At 43.1% G+C, this 18,111-nt stretch overlaps 1 long non-coding RNA gene across 2 annotated transcripts; it reads left to right on the top strand.

Annotated features, from left to right (window-relative positions):
• The first annotated feature begins 1,386 nt into the window (after positions 1-1,386).
• Positions 1,387-10,684, top strand: LOC119147521. Of its 2 annotated transcripts, XR_005104063.1 has the most exons (4): positions 1,387-1,572; positions 7,800-7,840; positions 8,307-8,517; positions 9,554-10,684. It is a non-coding gene; the product is annotated as an uncharacterized LOC119147521 (long non-coding RNA). The 2 variants fall into 2 exon arrangements; XR_005104062.1 differs by having other exon boundaries at positions 8,307-10,684.
• Positions 10,685-18,111: the final 7,427 nt, after the last annotated feature.

Genomic DNA, 18,111 nt, shown 5'->3' with positions numbered 1-18,111 from the left:
GTTCTGAAGATCAAGAGTTCAGGAGTTTTAAAGGGCCTTTATTAGAGAAAATTCTGCATGAGAAACTAACAATCCCTGATAATACTGCAAATGGGTGTCTTGCACTGGCAGTCCTGCATGTAACTAACTTACCTGAGCTCTGAGGAAAAGCTAACAGTATGAGCCTACTTATTTTTTGCTTGTATATGTTGTATTTTAACCAAGCATATTTTGCACAAGGCTGCAGTGTTGGTGATCCGTGCGAATACCATCCCTTCTTTACTGGTGACTAAACTGAGATGGAGTGGAAGTGCAGCCAAAGTTTTCATAAGCAGTCTTAGGTTTGGGCTCCTTCCATCTGCGTTGCTGAGCATGAGATACAGAGGTGTTCCTATCGGGGTGCTCCAGATCAGTGTGATGGCAGATCTGGAGGGTACTGCCCTGTCCCCAGTGGAGGCTCTATGCAGAAAGGAGGAAAGGATTGCAGGATGTCATGAGGAAACGGATTCATAATCCAAGTGGTCTCCTCATTAAAATATCCATTTTCTGTTCTGAAAACAAGCAGGACAGTGGCAGTTTAGTCCTTTTGGTTTGCTTTTTTATTCTAGCAAAGCGTAATGCATTAGTTTTACTAATGGAGGCACACGCAATACTTCTGACAATGTAAGAGTAATGCAGATGTGTAAGTTCCTTAGACACTCTGATATCTTTATCAATATGAGCAGGAAAAACAAGGCAGAAAATACATGCTGAACTATGTCCAATTAAATGTATTCTTGCTTATCCTCTCCCTGTATCCATTTTTCCCCCCTGTGGCAACTGCGACTGAGTTTAGCTGCACAGTGTCTAAGAAAGTTTACAGCAAATGTTCTAGTGATCAGAAACATGATCATCCTCAAAGGATTTAGGACAGTAAAGAGAACACATATCAAAAGAAAAGCTAGAATGATCTCTCCATTTGCCGCATAAACAACAGTGAAATATGCTATAAAGAAATGCAGCAGATTGTGTTCTAGATGCCAGCACTGCGCTTGCAAATAATGAGTTAACCAGTAAGTTGACTGAAATAAATGTGCATTTTTTTTTTCTTCTGTGGACAACTGAGTCTCTAACAAGAACCACGTCTGTAATAAAAGTTATGATGTCTCTAGCAGGAACTGGTAGTGCAAATCAAACATACCATTAGCTTGTCAGGCTCAGCCAAGTGAAATAACAAGCAGCTGGGTAGTGCTGTACACTGAAATGGAAAACTGTTGCCCCTTAACAGAAGATTTCCTCAGAGAAAATTAAGCATGAGGGGCAGCGACAGACCTGGTTATTCATGAGCATGGTGTCACGGGGAGGTCAGTGGAAGGACCTTACTTAAACCATCATTCTGGTTCAGGAAATGCTGCCTGACTCCTGAAGTTAGCAGAGCAAACTCTCCCCAACACCTCGATGAGTAAATCAGGGTAGTGGGGAAGTGCATGGCACCAGGGAAAACGGAAAGGGAAGCTGCAGCATGTGATTTCGCATCTGACCAGCCACGCTTGGCCATGAGACTCAAGTGCTTTCAGCTCTGAGGAGACGGAGGGGAGGATGGATTGTGCCTGGGTAAGGGGAGAAAGGGAATCTCTTCTTGTTTCTAAGGGTACTGAAGAATAAACCTGGAAAGTGAAACATTTCCCTATGGTAGACCGGGAATTGGATGCAGACTGTGCTGGGCTAGATGAGTGTTTGTACTTTGGGCTTTCAGCTAAACCCGAGCTGTTTGTGTTGTCGCACGCTCTTTTACAAGCTTTTGGCTGATGGAGCCTGGGTGGCAGAGTGGAAAATTGTTTGGGAGGTTTGCGTAGCCGTGTGTGTGTTCTGTGGCCCCGAAGCCAGACGTTGTTTATTGAGTCCTGCAAGGGATCCTGGTAATCGTAGCTGATTTGCAAAAGCATATCTGTTGCCCATGTGTATCAATTAGATTGCAGTATTTGTGTACAAATCACAGGCTTGATATTGATCCTGCAGCTTGTGGCCAGCTGAGAGCAGTTTTACGCTTGTGTGGAGGGTGTAGCTGTGGTACCCCATTTAAAAAAAATTCTGCTGCCCTTGCAAAGGTGCACCCAGCTTTCAAATGCAGGTGTGTCTCTAGCAGCTCACTCCAGTTGAATTCCAGCCCATGAAATGTCCACAGACATCTCCACACTGCAGGCACCTGCTCGGCCTGCTGAGATCCCCAGCTCCTCGCCTGGGTCATGAAAGCCCCATATGCATTTTTGAGGCAGCAGCCAGTACCAGAGCAGGTTGGGCTGCACTTCCCAGGAGCCAGGTCTTGAAAGAGGGAATTTTAAAAGAGGTAATAGTGCTTTTTATGGCTCTGAATGCTCTCTGTTCCCATCCTTTTCTTGATGCTGGAGTATGCCCAAGTCTGAATAGAAAATGAAGGAAACAACATTTTGACCAAAAAGCTTTCTTTTCACAGAGCAATTCTAAACCACTTTCATGTGCCTGTGGTACATGTAAGCACTGCTTCCACCAGTGACGTGTCTAACCAAACCCGAGGGAGTGTAACACCACCACTCCTGAAGTGGAGCTGCCAGGCCATTCCTGGGCTGGCAAAGGTCCCCCCCAGTCTCTGTCAGGCATTCGAGCTCTCAGCCTTCTGGGGGGCAATAGAGACCTTGGAGGCTCAGCCCTGACTGACACTGCCCAGGGCAACTTTTGAGATCCAAATTTTCAGAATAAGATCTGGAGTGTAAAAGGCATAGCAAGCTCTTGCCCCAGCTCTAATAACTATAATTAGTTAGAAAAATGCTACAAGTATATTGCAAAAGAAAATTTCCAAATGCTTTTCTTTGCAACTGTTTCATTATATTTTTTTCAAAATACAAAAATACAGTTGTGTTAATTTTTGTCATTCAGTAACAAGAAAGGAAAACTCTCTCTTCCCTTCATCCTTCCCTGCCTCAGGAAAAAGGGAAAAAGGGGAGGGAGGAAGAAAAGAGGGTTGCTGGCATGATAATGACTTGAAATGTTTTTTCTTGAAAAGTTAAAACATTTTGGAAAGAAATTTTCCACATTTCTTCTTGCTTTTGAAAGAAGAAATCCTTTTTGAAAGAAAGAATCCTTTTCAAGAAAAATGCTTTAAACTCCAAGTATTGGCTAACTTTATAAACAAAATTCTTTCCCTGTTTTATTAAGGGAAGTAAACAAGGCAGAAGTGATGGCTGAAGCAACAATTTCCAAGATGATTGACACATGAGAGCTTTTATCTTTTCAACTATAAACTTTGATTGGTTTTCGTCCCCCCTGCCTCACTTCCTCCTTTCCTCTTTCTAAAAATTATTGCCTTTCAGTTTGTTTTAATGGTGTTTATGTAATGTCATAAATATTCTTGTTTAGAGCTGTAATTATTCCCTACGATTAATTCTGTTCATTCTGAGGTTGTGCAATTTTTTCACTGGAGGATATGTCTTTCATGTTCATGTGTTTCTCCATGTAAAATGCAATGTGTCCAATACTAAAGCCATGCCTGGGAAGGCAGGGTTAATGCTTTTCCTTTTTGCCGTGGCAATGTTTGGAAGCATTTTTGTGGAGTGTTTAGTATCATTCCTCTTCGGGTTGGGATTAAGGTAATTGATAGGGCATTGAGCCAGGGGTCCTTTAGCTGTCCAACCTCTGTTACATGGGGTGGAAGCATTCCATGGCCAAAGTCACTTCCTTTCTCTTTCTTTTATATCCCATTAGTCTGCCTGTGTTTTCGATTTCAGAGGAATTCCTATAAATACATCGACTGTAGCTGCTAATTGTGGGTAAAACATCAACTATGTGGAGGCGGTGGGAGTTTTCCCAAAATAAGGACTACAGGACTCAGCCCTCTGTACTCTCCAAAATGTATTTGCAGTAAGTGAAGATAATGATCAGCATTTTTGTGACAACTGTTCTGCGTTACGTTAGGGCAAACAGTTGAAATCAGACCTTAAGTAACAGGCTGAGTCCCACCCAACACTGCAGAAGTGACTGACAGTGCATAAAGGCCAGATGTATGTACATGGTGCCCAGCACGTCTACCTTTGGTGCTGTGCCTCACGTAACGAGTTAAAAGGAGATGGACAGCAAGACTTTCATGCCCCAGAGCAAAGGAAAAAAATCTTGGAGGAACAGAGTTAAAATTATACTTTAAAGAACGTGTAGAACATATACTCAAAATACACAGCTTGTCTGCTTCAGTGTATTTCAGGGATATTTTTATGTGGTATAATTTTCTCCTAATGGCTTAGCAGCTTGAAAAGCCTAATCTTCTGGAAAAGTTTGGCTGTCATCCTCATAGCCAGTTTCGCAAGCAATCGCATTAATGCCCAGATGAATTGACTGTGATTATTCAGCATAAAATGAAAGAAGTTATGCACTATTTGGGGAACCTGTAGAGTTTAATTTTTGTTCAATTCATTTGCAGAAGCCCTCTAGGCAGCTTCTAGTGCCAGCTGGGGAAGGGTTTGTAGCAGGGGATCAGCGTGCTGTTTAACACCCGGAGGAGGAACAGGCTGGAAGCACAGGGTCCTGCTCTCGGCCCTGCAGGGGCCCTGCAGGGACACCTCAGTCCCTGGAGGAAACCTGCTCCATGCCATGGGGGTCCTGCGGTCGCGGAGGGGGTCAGGACAACCTGGCACCTGCAGAAAGGAGAGAGCTTGGGGCACAGCCCTCGCTAAACCAGACCATAGTTTTGCCAGGCTCATTCAGTTGTATCTGGACCTAAAAAAGAAAAGAAGAAAGGAAAAGTGACTAGAAATGTAGTTTAAATAAAACAGTCTGTAAAAAGAGGCAGGAAACTGTTGGGAGACCTCAGTGGAAAATCCCAGAAGAGGCGGGTATCCCCACATGTTCCCTTTCTAGGCCCTGTCACAGAGCGGGGCATCTCATTAGGTCATGTTTACCGATGGCGCTTGTTGTCTGTCTCCTGATTCAGCCCCCGACAGGACATGGGGAGGACAAAGCCTGTCCTAAGTGACCACCGATGGAGCCAGCCCTATTCATGGATTAGGGCTGCCATGGAAACTCAGTTTGCAGAGCTCACCACTGCAAACATGGAATGAATGGCCAGGTCAGCACCCGAGATTAAAGGGGAGGGAAGGAGGGAGTTGAGCAACTGTTTGCTGAACTCATTTCAGGAGCTTTCCTGGAACAGTCCAATATTCCAGAAATCGGAATGAAGAGTTTTTAGTTTAAACCAGAGTGAGGATTCCCCATGTTTGAGAAAAGCGTTGTGTCCTTTGGATGCCTTCAGTGAAGGACAGCAGCAGAGCTGAGCTAAGTATTGATTTAAGTTCAGAATAACCTTAAAAGACCTAAAAGAGGTTTAATGATCAGCCGTATGTGGAAAATGAATCCCAGAGGGCTTATCGTTTAATGTAATGATTTATGCAATGTGTTATCTGCCACTTGGTTTGGATACTTGTATTTTGATCATTGTGAGACAAAACTCATATCCAGGTTTTAACTGCACAGATCTATTGGCTAGCTAATCCTAGATGCGTTAAAAGCATGACTGGCTGTTTCACCACCTGGAAAATAAAACTTCTTTTACCACCTCAAACAATGAAGTTTGCAGCAAAGTATGTTTTAACAAGCATCTCTGCTTTTTTTTTTTTTTTTTTTCTCCCCCATATTAAAAATGATATATTTTTTCCCTCCAAGTCCAATGGCTGAGGGATAGCCCGTGATTTAGGAGACCTCAATTTACATCCTACTCTCTTATAGTCTTCCTTATGACTTAGAATAAGTTCCTCTGTCACAGGAGTTCAGAGAAACCTAGGTGTGGTCTCCACAGTCTGGTGGCATCTACCCTAAGGGCTACCTGTGTGTTGTGAAATGCTTAGCTGGAAGCTGGGCATCTGGGAGCCAGCTCTGCTCTGACACCCAGCACAGATGCACAGAAAATACCTTAAAAGCCAGGAGTACGATTCATCCCTTCAGACTTTAGACCTGGAGGGAGCGGAGATGGCTAATGTGATGTTATTAATTTCTTGTTGAAACCATTGCTCTTGGTATATACAGCTGTGAGCAGCACACTTGGTGAAGTTAGAACAAAAAGCTAGGACATGAAAGCCTGGAAGGCAGATGCAGTACTCTGGTAGGTACAACTTCCTAGTTGGATACTGGTGTTCTGAATGTTATTACTTGACTGTGTTTTTCAGCCAGCTGGGCACCCATTTTGGAGTACTTTTGCTTAAAACTATGTCCTTAGCAAGGGAAATGTCAGAAAACACATTATTAAACTCAAAATTGAACCTATGGATCCTTTTCCAGACAGTAAAACATTTTCTCTCTCAGTGGAAGAGACTGTGGTTTGACATTCTTCGTCTTCACAAATCCAAGTTAACCAGTTCTTTTTATCAGAGTTATTCCTATGTGCTGTAAGGCAGTTGCTTAATACTGTGTTCAAGTATCTTGCTGAGGTTAAACTGGTTGGTCATTCCCCAAATTTTCCATTTCTGCATACGATAGCATGTCAGCCTTTCTCTAGTGCTCTGGGGCCTCATAAACCCCCATGAGTTTCTAATGGCTCAGCAGTTGCCCTGGTTAAGATGAAAACTGGATTTTCTCACTCCTTCCTTGTGTTGGCCTTATGCAGAGAAGTTGGAGGGTTTAAAACTCTGCTGAATGAAAAAAAAAAAAAAAAACAAAACCTGAAGGAGGGGAGAAATGTTGGAAATCAAGCAAAGTCAATGGCAAAACCTTCACGGTTTTTACTGGGAGGCAGACCTGGATCCGTGGGCATAAAGCTGAAGAGGGCAGATTGTGGGTTACGTGAAACTAGGCACTAGCAGTACACACAGGAGAGAACATCCAGCCTCATACAGTGCCCTCAGAATTATCTGTTTGTAGCAGCACACAGAAGAAATATGAACTAAAAGAAGGGAAACTGTAAAAGTTTGATCACCTAAGGTTAATGTTTGAGCAACTGGAGCTGTCTGCAAATGTAGATTTGTAGGTTCTGTGCAGGCACACTCATTTCTGCAGAGCTGCTGTGGGATCTTGCTTCACACGTGCACATGCAAACCTTAGCCACCCTTTTTGCTCTGATTCACCTGGAAGAATTGACCTGAACAATTGTTTTCCTTTGTTCAGATCCAAAGGGACCTGAACAAAATTTCTCTCAGTCTGTGGCTCAATAAGTAAAAGTCCACATGCGTGTGCATCTGGCTCACTCTGGCTGGGCTTTTTCTGCTTATAGAAATTCTAATAGTTTCTTGCTAAATACACTAAAGAGGTTCCACAGATCCTCATTTACATATGTTTTATATTATCTATGTTTTTGCTTTTCATGGTTTATTCTTCCCTCCCACAAGTTACCACTCTTCCCCTTCATTAACCAGCCTAACTGAAAGCTGACATTTTCTGATTTATTGTTCCAAGTCCTCTTAAAGTCGCCAGTCAGAAGAATAGCTGTGCCCCTGTTTGGTTCAAGGAAGACATTTAATACAGATTTTGTCTTTCCTGTGCTCAAAAATATTTTTTCCTCTGTCCTCAGTAAGAGATGAAAAGATGACCCTGCAGAGCAAAAGTCTCCATTGAATCAGCCATCAGAGAGGAGGCAGGCTGGGTTTTTCATTTGAGTTTATTTTGTTTTGTGCTTAAATATATTTTGTTAACCCATGTTGGGAAAAAAAAAAGGGGGGGAGAGTTGCTAAAAGAAGAGCATTACATCCCACTGGAGTTCAGCCTGCAAGCTACCCTTTCTTGGGAGCTGCCTTGAGTTCCCTTGCATTTTGCTTCTGCAGACAGGGTGTTTTATCTGCTTTTTAGCCTCTGACCCAGAGGTGTGACCTTTTCACTTTTATCTCTTTCAGAGTAAGCCTGGGCCCTGTCAAAGTTCCCCGAGAGACTAATGGTAAGTGCAGAGCAAGAAGGGTCATTTCTGACAGTAAAAGAGGACAAAGCATGGCAGCGGGTGACGGTGAGGTGCCCCCGGGACAGGTACCTGCAGCGGTGCGGTCCGAGCGGCTGAGCGGCCATCCCTGCCAGCGCCCCAGCAATGCATAGCAATGATGGACGGAGTGCCGGCAGCCGAGGGCTAATCCCTGCTAAACCATCCCTGCCTCCCACCCGAGCATTGCGGCAACAATAAATAAAGGCATAACCAGTTTCAGGAGAGGTGCTTGCTTATCTCCTGTTGTTTAAAGCAGACAGATTTAGCCTCGGTATAAAACGGGTCATGGAAATAATATTCAGCTGTGACTCTTAGCATTTATGGTTTTTAATTCTCCCATCTTTCTACAAAGAAGTCTTTTCTGTGTCCTTGAATGACAGATGTGCTAAGGCTTTAAAAATGTACTTTCAGTTCTTCTATTTTACAGATCTGCAAAATCTGGGTTCTGGGATGCCTTGCGGCGGTGATGTCAGCAATAGCATCTCTCAAACTGCCTGAAGAGGAAAGGGAAAATCAGCACAAGAAAAATGTATCTGTGACACAGAGCTGCCTGGGAGGTTTCCTACCAGGGTCCTCCCTGATGCTGGAGCAGGAAAAGATGCTGCATCAGTGATGTGATTGAGTTTCCCTTTCATGGTGTAGGTATCTGTTTCAGAGCCTCGGCAGAGGATGCTGCAATGGGTCCTGTTTGTCCTGCTCGCGCATTGAGGGAGGGCAGCCATGCAGGAGCTGCAGAGGCTCATCCTGCCTCAGGCTGCTCTGTGATGCATCAGCATGTGTGGGACAAGCACGGCTTCAGGCTGCTTTATTTCCTGACCTCAGTGGAGAAGAGGGAAAGGAAAAGGCGAGTCACAGCTGCATGCTGTGGGATTCCCTCCTTCTGTTTTGGAAAAGAAATTGCAGAAGGGAGTCATAGAGCCAGGGAAAAAGAGTGAGGTGTTTTTTGTGCTTTTGATTCAAAGCCTGCAGTCTGCCTTGTGTGGTTCTGCTTGGTTCCAGTGGGTGTGAGATTGGACCAGAGCTTATTTTCAAAAAAGGGGTGTGAGGGGTGTGCAGAAAATTCCTTTACAAGAGAAGGTCCTGCATCACAGGGAAACCTCTCCACCCCATACTGTGAGGAATGATGTCCAGCTGGAGATCCCTATTGCAGGGAAGCATGAAGAGGTGACGTGTTCTGTTAGGGAAAGGGAGAGTTTTCAAGTATTTGTTTTTTATTTAAAAAATTACAGAGCTGCTCTCTATAAAAACCTTTCCAGTTTTAAATGGAAACATTTCAATCCAGCTTATGCTAGAGGTGAGGGCTCTGACCCTCAGGAGCTTCCATATGGGGATGAGGATCAGGAGCACAATCCTTATAGACATGGCTAGATATAGCTATAAAATGGGGCATAGCATGTGTTCAATATCCTGTAAAATACACAAGATAGCAAAGATTAGGGAATCCTCTCCTCTCCAGCTCTCTTGTGCCCAAAACCCACTTCATGAATGTAGCAATAATTGACCAGAGCCCACCAGAGTAAAACCACTCACCCATTAATAACCCAGCCCAACAAAACTGAGATGCTTTGTTATAGACGATGATTTTGCTTTTTCCTACAACACAAATTGCTCCTAAGAACGAAGATGGCTTGTACACTTTAATGCGCATTGCTCATTTCTTCATTATATTTCCAGTGTGTGCCCTTGGGTGGAGTCTACTCATCTGCAACATCTCTGCTCTCCCCCCAGACCAACCGCTGCGTGCCAGAGGCTGGTGCTCATCCCAGCTTCCAGTGTGTGCAGCATCAGTGGAACATGAATCATGGCTGGTGTTTGGGCTCTGTAGACAAAGTTTCAGATTTCCAGCTCTTCTGTCTGATTGTGACAGTGCTCTTATTTACCTTTCTGTTTTCTTCCAAAAAAAAAAAAAAAAGGGTTAAGGCAGGAGAAAGAAAAGTTCACCCAGAAATGAACCATAAATGTCCACCTCTCAGTTGTACATAAAACTTATTTTGCACTTATTTCCTAAAATAACTTCTTTTTTAAGAACTTTTTAAAAGAAAAAAACCCAAACTTATTGAAACTCATGGGCAGAGAATTCATTTGGTTCACATTGATGGTCTCCTTCAGGCTAATGGCTGAATTTGGCTTTAGAAAAACTGCGTTACTGTTAGGGGTTTGTCTTGCATGAACAGTAAATAGACTTTCAATGGCCAAGATTCTTTGTGGTAACTCATCATAAATCAATGTAAGGAACAATATCAAAAAGTAAAAATGGTATTTTGCCACTGTGGCGGATCTTAAAGTTTTCAAATGTCTAATGTTAATTTTAACAGCTCTTCCCTGGAAGCAAAAAAGCTTCTAACCTCCCATGGAAGCTGCTATCCAGGACTGGAGCCAGCTACGCTATACTATCTCTCCTAGTTCTTCTGTCTTCCTTCCTTGGAACTTTCAGCTGCCACCAGATCCCAGTCACTTCTGACAGTTTCTAGTGCCACTTCCTCAGGGTAGGATTTGAAGCTGGGTATCTATTGCTGTTCTCTAGATATATATATATTTTTTATTATTGTATGATTGTGGCTAAGCCCACAAGCCCACAATCCTCCCTCCTTCCCCACCAAGTAATTTATTGGAAGTAACTGACTCCCAAACCCGAAAGTATCCCTTGTATCAGACAAAAGAGAAGAAGGGTCCAGTTAGGGTCTGGAGAAGCCTGGGTACAACTCTCAGCTCTGACACGTCACTTCTCTGCAAGCAGTTACACTTCTTTGCAGCCCACACATAAAACAGAGATATAAAAATGGTCAGTCACAAAAGTGGTTTCAAGTCTTGCCTCAAAATTTGCCATGTCACTAAACTGTCATGATTTTTTTACCCTCTGAATTTGAGGCTGTGGCATATAAGAAACTGACCCATTTTCAATTTTTTTTCTGAAACCTCTTTGTTAAACAGATGTCAGGTAACAGGCTTTTGGTAAAACAGGATTGTGCAATGCAATTCCTGAAGTTGGCTCATGGGACATCTCTGCCCATCTTTAGACTTTAAGCTTGAGACATTGTACCTGACAGTGGTGTTAACCGAGGTTTTGATTTTGGGGGCATTTTTATATGAAGAAATCCAGAACACAGACTCTGTTATGCATGCATGAAAGTACTTTTCTGGGATGATATACTTCATTTGGGCATATACCTATTGGCAAAATGGCTTTGGTTGATGCCCACTGTCTCTTCACCAACAAAATTTAGTTACAGCAGTGCACTGGTGAATGGTGAATTTCTTAAAGCAGAGAGTCTCCTCAGATCCATACTCATACCAGCTTTGTCAGATGCAAATATTCCAACATCACATGCGTTTTTGCAATCCTCATTGCAGACAGTTAATTACAGGATGATTCAGGGCACTCTAAGGAGCCAAATTTCCCTATACAGTCAAAGAGGAGCAGTCTCTCCAAGGGTGTTTCAAGGCAGGGCTATTGGCTGCCCAGTGCTAGACGGTATGACTGTCTCCTTCCCAAATAATACAGTCTCTCGCAAGAAAATCATGAATCAGTCTAAAAAATTGCAGGACTTCTTAAAAACAGAAGGGGTAATTTTGTTTGCTTTTCTAAGTGCACTCGTGTCAGTTTTTCAGGCTGTTCCCCTCCAGCCATGATGGCAACACATTTACTATGTGATTGAGCTCCATATGGGCTCTTGATTCCCAACTCTGGGCCTCCTGCAGTAAAAATAGTAATATAGAAAGGTAGAAAGGCTCAGAAAACAGCTGCTGGAGAGGCCTTCTTGCTTTCCTGCAGGCTTTTCACCTGGAAGCTTGGCAGCCTGTTGGCAGGGCTGGCTGGGAAGCCCTGGGGCCATGGCACCAGTGGGGAAGGACCCCTGGTTTAGAGTCCCTCAGGGTGCAACGAGCAGGCTAAGTCCCTGGAGTTGATATGAAACAGGATTGTTTTCATGGAATAGAGGAGAATCTTATTCCTTTCCAGCTTCAAAGGGAACCCACAGGACCAGATCCTGCAAGGTTCTGCACACAGATCCAAGTATCTGATGCACGCAGAGAACAGTGTCAAATTTGGTCTTAGCTTATTGTCATTACAGATTTTCAGCTGCAGTGAGTGCACTTCTACTTTGTTCTTCCTCAAGGCAGGCTTCTGTTCAGTTATGCCAGTCATTGCTTGAGAATTGCAGACTGATTTTCCAAATCTGTCCTTGGAAATCTGGTGTCACAGCTTTGCTAATGCTACTTAGTGACGTTGCCTCTTTTAAGCCATATATTATCTTCTCTTGATAATACTCAGTGTGGTGTGACTAGCACATGCAGACCGTATTTGCTGGGTTATACAGTGGCTTCAGGTAAATAAGGGGAGAAAACAAAGTGAAAAAAGTGGTTCTGGAAATATTCATTCTGTAGCCTGAATGTAAAAGGTGGCAAGAGGCACATGAAAATTTTCATTAGCCTGTAGGAGAGACAGAAAGGTTTGGGTTATAAGGACCTATTATTATTTCAGATTACATAAGGCTAAAGAGAAATCCTTTATGAGGCTTTTAGGATGCGGTCATCTGTTCCTTCCCCACGCTATAAGCTCTCTGTCTCCCTCTTTGATGTGAGCAGATCTGTAACCTGGCTTCTGTAATTCCCATCAAACCTCCTTACAATATTGTTCATTCTAATAATGCCACTGATAACACTAAACCCAGCCAGTTCCCTAGGATACAGCACAATAAATGTTTTATATAGCACCCTCCCTATAAAGTAGCCAGAGGAAAAATTGACAATGAGAAGTGTAGTAGACAGGAAAAATTGGGGGTAACATAAATTTGGGCAGTGGGAGAAAGTTTTGTACATTACAGAAAGATTAAATATAAGCTAAGTCAAGACAAGAAGAGTGAACTGTGGTAGAAGTGGGAAATGTGTAATGAGAAATGGTTCTTTTTCTGGTAAGTGGAGAAATGGAAATTATGTTTTGAGATTCAGGTTCAGAAAGGTGATAATTGAAGAAGCAAAAGAAGTAGTGAAAGAGCAGATCAGGGAATAGACATGGGGCAGAAGGACTGGAAAAATGTGTGCCTGGGGGCTCAGAAAATGAGGCAAGCCTAAGATCTCGAAAATGAAGGAGGGCTTTGGCATTGGAGGGGAAACCACCAAACAGGAAGAGAATGTTCTGCTTCCAGCAGGTGACACTCTGGCAGTGCACTGACCACTCTCCTTTGAGATAAGAACATGGCTGAGCCTGTCTACGTCAGGCAACTAGCAAACACACTAACATGATGGGTCTGATCTGGTTCATTCTAGACTGAGGAGGCTCAGGAGACTTAAGACAAGATAAACCAGCTGGCATTAGCTGGATGTGTGTAACTGCACTGCCCACATCTTCAAACTGGATCTTCTCTCACCACAGGAGTTTCTAGCAGTTGCCTTGAAGAGCACTGAACAGTCCTCTTGGAGGAAAAGCCAACCAACATCTTTTCAAACACACTTTGTTTTACTGCAACTGAACACTAGGCTCAGCAGACATGATTATTGGCAATGTGCTGTGAGACAAAAGAAAAGGTGGCTATAAAAAGCTGTGGAATCTGGGACCCTGCTTCCAAAGTGCAGGCAGCCTCCGAAGCCTGGTCTTGTAGGCAAAAAGGCAATCTGACCATTTTACACCCCAGCAGCCTCTCAGCAGCAAACAGGCATGACCCATGAGGATTTAAATATAAATGTTTCTGATTTTGACCTGCTTCTAATTCCTTTTGATCCTTAAGACTAACTTTGTTCTGCTTATACATGTGCGGTGCTGGTACTGTAGGGCTGCTCTTTTTTGGAGGACTAAACACAGCAGTGCTCAGGATGTGTCTTGGGTTTGTCCTCTATTTGATAAGGTACAAAACCATCCTGCTGCCTACTCTGCCAGGGGCTTGTTTCTCTGTGAAAATCCTTTCTCTTAATCCTTGATTTTTGATTGAGAAAATATTCTAACAAGTGAAATGCTGAATGGGACTCTCCCTCGGGAAGGATGCTGCTGCACTGATGCTGCAGTCCCTGTGCTGTGCCCTTCTCAGGAAATCCTGGCTAGAAGGGGGAGTCTAGTCCTCAGGAGAACAAAACCTGAATCGTGAAGTGCTCTTAATCTCATAGTAGAGAGTAATTTATATTTTCCTTTTGTCTCACTTAGCTCCTGAGAGTATTCAAGCGACCTCTGCCTCTAAACACTGGACATTTCCATTTTCGTTCTAGCATCCCCATGTCAAAAGCACAATTGAGCTTTCAAGGGAAATCTGAGAAAGGGAAGCAAATGTGGTAACAGAGACTTCTGATGCGGTGGCGGTGACAGCCCAACCTCCCTACTGAGAATTTTTCTCACCTTCACATAAAGGGCCAGTATCTGTTACAGCCACATGTGTTGGCTCTACAGATGCACCCTGTTGATTAGGTGAACTTTGTGTACCTGATCTTGGCGGTGTTCAGAAGCCCAGACACAGACAAGATGTTCTATTGTTCATGCCTTCCCTACTCAGGTGCTGTGTCGCTACTGTAACTTAAGCCCTAAAGATTGAGTGCTGAAGACCCCATCCTGTGTGCATCTACCACCGGCTATAATGCTGGTTATTGTAAGCTTCTCCATGGTTGCAATGGGGCTGCCCACAGAGGCAAGCTCTGTGTGCTGGCTCGGCCCACTTTAAAACGAAAATGCTGTCAGTAGGGATGGAGAACATAGTAAATAGTTTGAAGGATGCTGAGGCTTTTGAAAGACTGAAGCTGAAATAGTGCTTTCTGGCTGAAGGTATGGCTGCTTCTGTTGCCAGACATTGAAATAGGATAAATTCTGTTATTAGACTGTCATGGTACTTGATTCATAGTGCATCAATATATTCGGAAACAATCTGGAGAAATGGGCTGAGGCTGATGTTGACTGACACGGTCATAGAGAAAGCAAACTCGACTGGCAAGGTGCAGAGGGATCTCACAGTGCTGAGTGACTGGGTGGCAAAGTGACAGTTGAACTTCGTAATCCTGACAAGTGAAAAGACATGCGCAGGAGACTGGGCTGTGTAAACAACTGTACAAATAGCTAGAGCAGCATAGCCAGCAGACTGAAGAAAGTGAGGCTTCCTCTGTACTTATTAGACCACACCTGGAACGCTGTTTCCAGTTTTGGGCCCCCAGTATAAAAAGGCTTTGGTAGCTGTGAGGCCAGTGGAGGGCCACCAGGATGGTCGCGGCTGGAGTACTTGCCCTGCAAGGAGAGGCTGGAGGTTGGGGCCTGTCTAGCTTGAAGAAGAGATGGCTTTGGGAGTCTCCCAGTATCTAATGGCTTTAAGCAGGCTGTTGGGTTTGATGGCCTTCCAAAATCCAACCTGAGCTCTTCTATTATTCTATAATCCATAGGAAAGTTAGTTCCAGTAAGCAGTTTTATCTAAACAGCAACTTCATGGATGGAAACAGTCACAAGAAGTATACAGAATGCTGGGAATTATTAGGAAGGGAACAGATGAAAAACCAGGAATTGCCAACATCAAATATTATAAATACAAGGTGTGCCTGGATCATAAACATCATGTGCAAACCTGTTCTCCCACTGATCAAAAAGGATAGAATAGAACTAAAAAACATAGGTGGAAGGGAAAGAAGGGTAATTAAAAGCTTTAAATGGTGACAGTAATTAAGCTAGGACTATTCTTTTTGGAAAGAAGGTAATAGGGGGGGAAAAATATAGTAAATAAAGTAATTATTATCATGAAAGCATGGAGGGGGAGCCATGTGGCAGGTTCAAAACTGTCAACATGAACCATATCTGCATTGGAGATAGGATGTCTCAGGAGAGTGGCTGGCTTGTGACTGGATAGGAGGAAAAGGCTGGAATTTATACATGACGTTGTCAAGATTTCCATGCATTTTTCAGAAAATGAAAAACATTGAAATAGGAATACATTACAGCAACACTGCTCATCAAAAGGATCTGGACAATGCATATATTTAGCAGTTTATAGATTAATTAAAGCATGTCTTCACCTTCTCTTACTGTTAGTTATATCTCTACAGCTTCCTGGAAATAACAGGTTAAAATTTTGTTCTATAAAAATCAGAGGGTTTGCTAGAGAACTCAGGACTAATTTATTACTCTGTATAGCATATACCTATTTATACATATATAGCAGTGTATCTTCTAAAAGGTGTTTTGCATTTACCTGGTATTGCTGTGCATGTATGGGGCAGACAGGTTAGCTGGCCAAGTGGGCCAAGTGGCCATGCCTGCAGGCAAGGGGGCTGCGGTCCTCCAGCTCTTGGGGAAGACGGGGTTGCTGCTCTCTTCTCAGTCATATACAGTGTCCTGACTGCCTGATGGAGCTCACATGCCAGTGCACATGGAGATGTCTGTGTCACATACATTTACCCACACCATGAGCAAAAACACTCCCAGTCCCAGCAAACATAAGTCTAAAACCTTTGCTTGCTGCTGTTTTCCTGCTCTTTATTAATTTGCTCAGTTGTTGTTGTGGTTTTTTTTTCTGTCCATACTAAAACATTTTTTAAGTCCACTCAAAAGTTTGTGTTTTCTGAAGATTTCCATTTAATATAATTTAAAAATACTTCTGTGTGAGTTTATTGGCAGGTTTTGTCTCCCTAATTTGGAGTAAGCAGAACAGACCCAGCACTGAAATTTAACTGATATCTTTTTTCCCCTGACCTCCAGCTCAATTTTTTCACGCAGCTACTCAGTATACAGTTCACATACTGATTGTAGTTGATTGAAGGTCTTATTAAAATATCTGATGTTAACAGCCATAAGAACACCCATAAAAGAAACAAAACTGATCTAGGAGGGCTTCATGAAAACTTTTGGCTTCTGATCTACTCAGTTGCTCTCGTATGCTGAATATTCCCAGTTTCATCCAGGACCTAGTTTAGATGGGTTTATAAAATGAGAACGTTTTATTACTCACACATTCCCATTTCTACTGACTGGATTGAATTCAGACCCCTTTGGTGCTATGCCCAATGTCAAAAAAACTCCATTTGAAGGTAGATTCTGCCTCTTAAGTCAGCACTGCGAAACTTACATTAAAGAAAAAAAAATCACCATTATAAGTAGACCTTTTCATTTTATATCACATCTTTAAAGTTCCTCTTCCAGCTTTGAATAGGTTCAGTCTCAGATAGAGCTGATCTTCTCATTATTAGTGGAAACTTTGAAGCTGCTTATCCCCAGACAGAGAGCTAAAGGTAGAGAGTCTGTAAAATTTTCCACATAGCGCAGGAAAATGGGGAGAAAAGAATTCAGAAAGGAGACGCAGGGCCTTTCTCACGAACTTGAAATCCTGGCAGGCAGCTCCTTGAAGTTGTAATTGAAAATCAATCTGATATATAATTAAATTCTAGTCATCACATATGCACCAACTAGTCTCTTCAGCTCTTAGCCAGGGCAGCGGAGGAACGGGGCTATCGATCAGGGAGGCTCCCGCGCCATCAGCAGCACTCAGTGGCGCGGCCGGGGCTGCCCTGATGCACGGCTGGCAGCCAGCGCCGCGACGGGAGGACAAACAGCCGACTCCAGCCAAGGTGTCCAATATTCCCTAATCATTTAAGTGCATTGCACAGCAAGCCCGGACTAGTCCCACAGTCTCCGTGCTGCCATCAGTCTTTCCAATAAATGAGCTTTGAGCAGGCTCCAGAGAGAAAAGGCAAGGAGGCTGATCAATTCTTTCCAATATTAGGTTTTCATTTTAACTTCTCCCCCTCAGCTGCTGCTCGGGTTAGGTGCTCTGTAATTATATTCATCAAGGTCTGTCAGCAGAAATTGACAGCCCTGGCTTAGGGGCATATCTCTAGTTTCTTTACTAAGTCAAAAAGAGACAACTAGCATTGATTTCTTTAAAGAAGAGGAAGTAGAATGTTTTTTTTCCAAATTATTTCGTGTTTTTAAAGACAAGCTCTGCGATCTATATACATGGCCCTTGCTGATCTCCCTTTATTCCTGACAAAGAGAAAAAATTTCTTGTCTGCTGCTCTAGACGCTTTTGATATTAGCATTAATATTAACTGACTTGTGTTCCTCTTTGGTGCTACATTATTAATTTGCCTAGGTATTTACAATGCCCTCATCACTGTATGCACTGAACCCTGCCAAAGTGTGCATGCTCACATGCTGCCAATGCAGAAAAACTTGCTAACTGAGAAGTAAAAGAGCATCGGTGAATTCCACTTTTACAGAAGGGTTATATGCATTATAGCTAAATGGAAAACTGATCATGTCTAACAAAACCAGTGGAATA

Source organism: Falco rusticolus, chromosome 4 (assembly GCF_015220075.1).
Source record: "Falco rusticolus isolate bFalRus1 chromosome 4, bFalRus1.pri, whole genome shotgun sequence".
NCBI lineage: Eukaryota > Metazoa > Chordata > Aves > Falconiformes > Falconidae > Falco > Falco rusticolus.
Note: the sequence above shows the minus strand (reverse complement) of the source record. Positions and strands in the feature narration are given on the sequence as shown.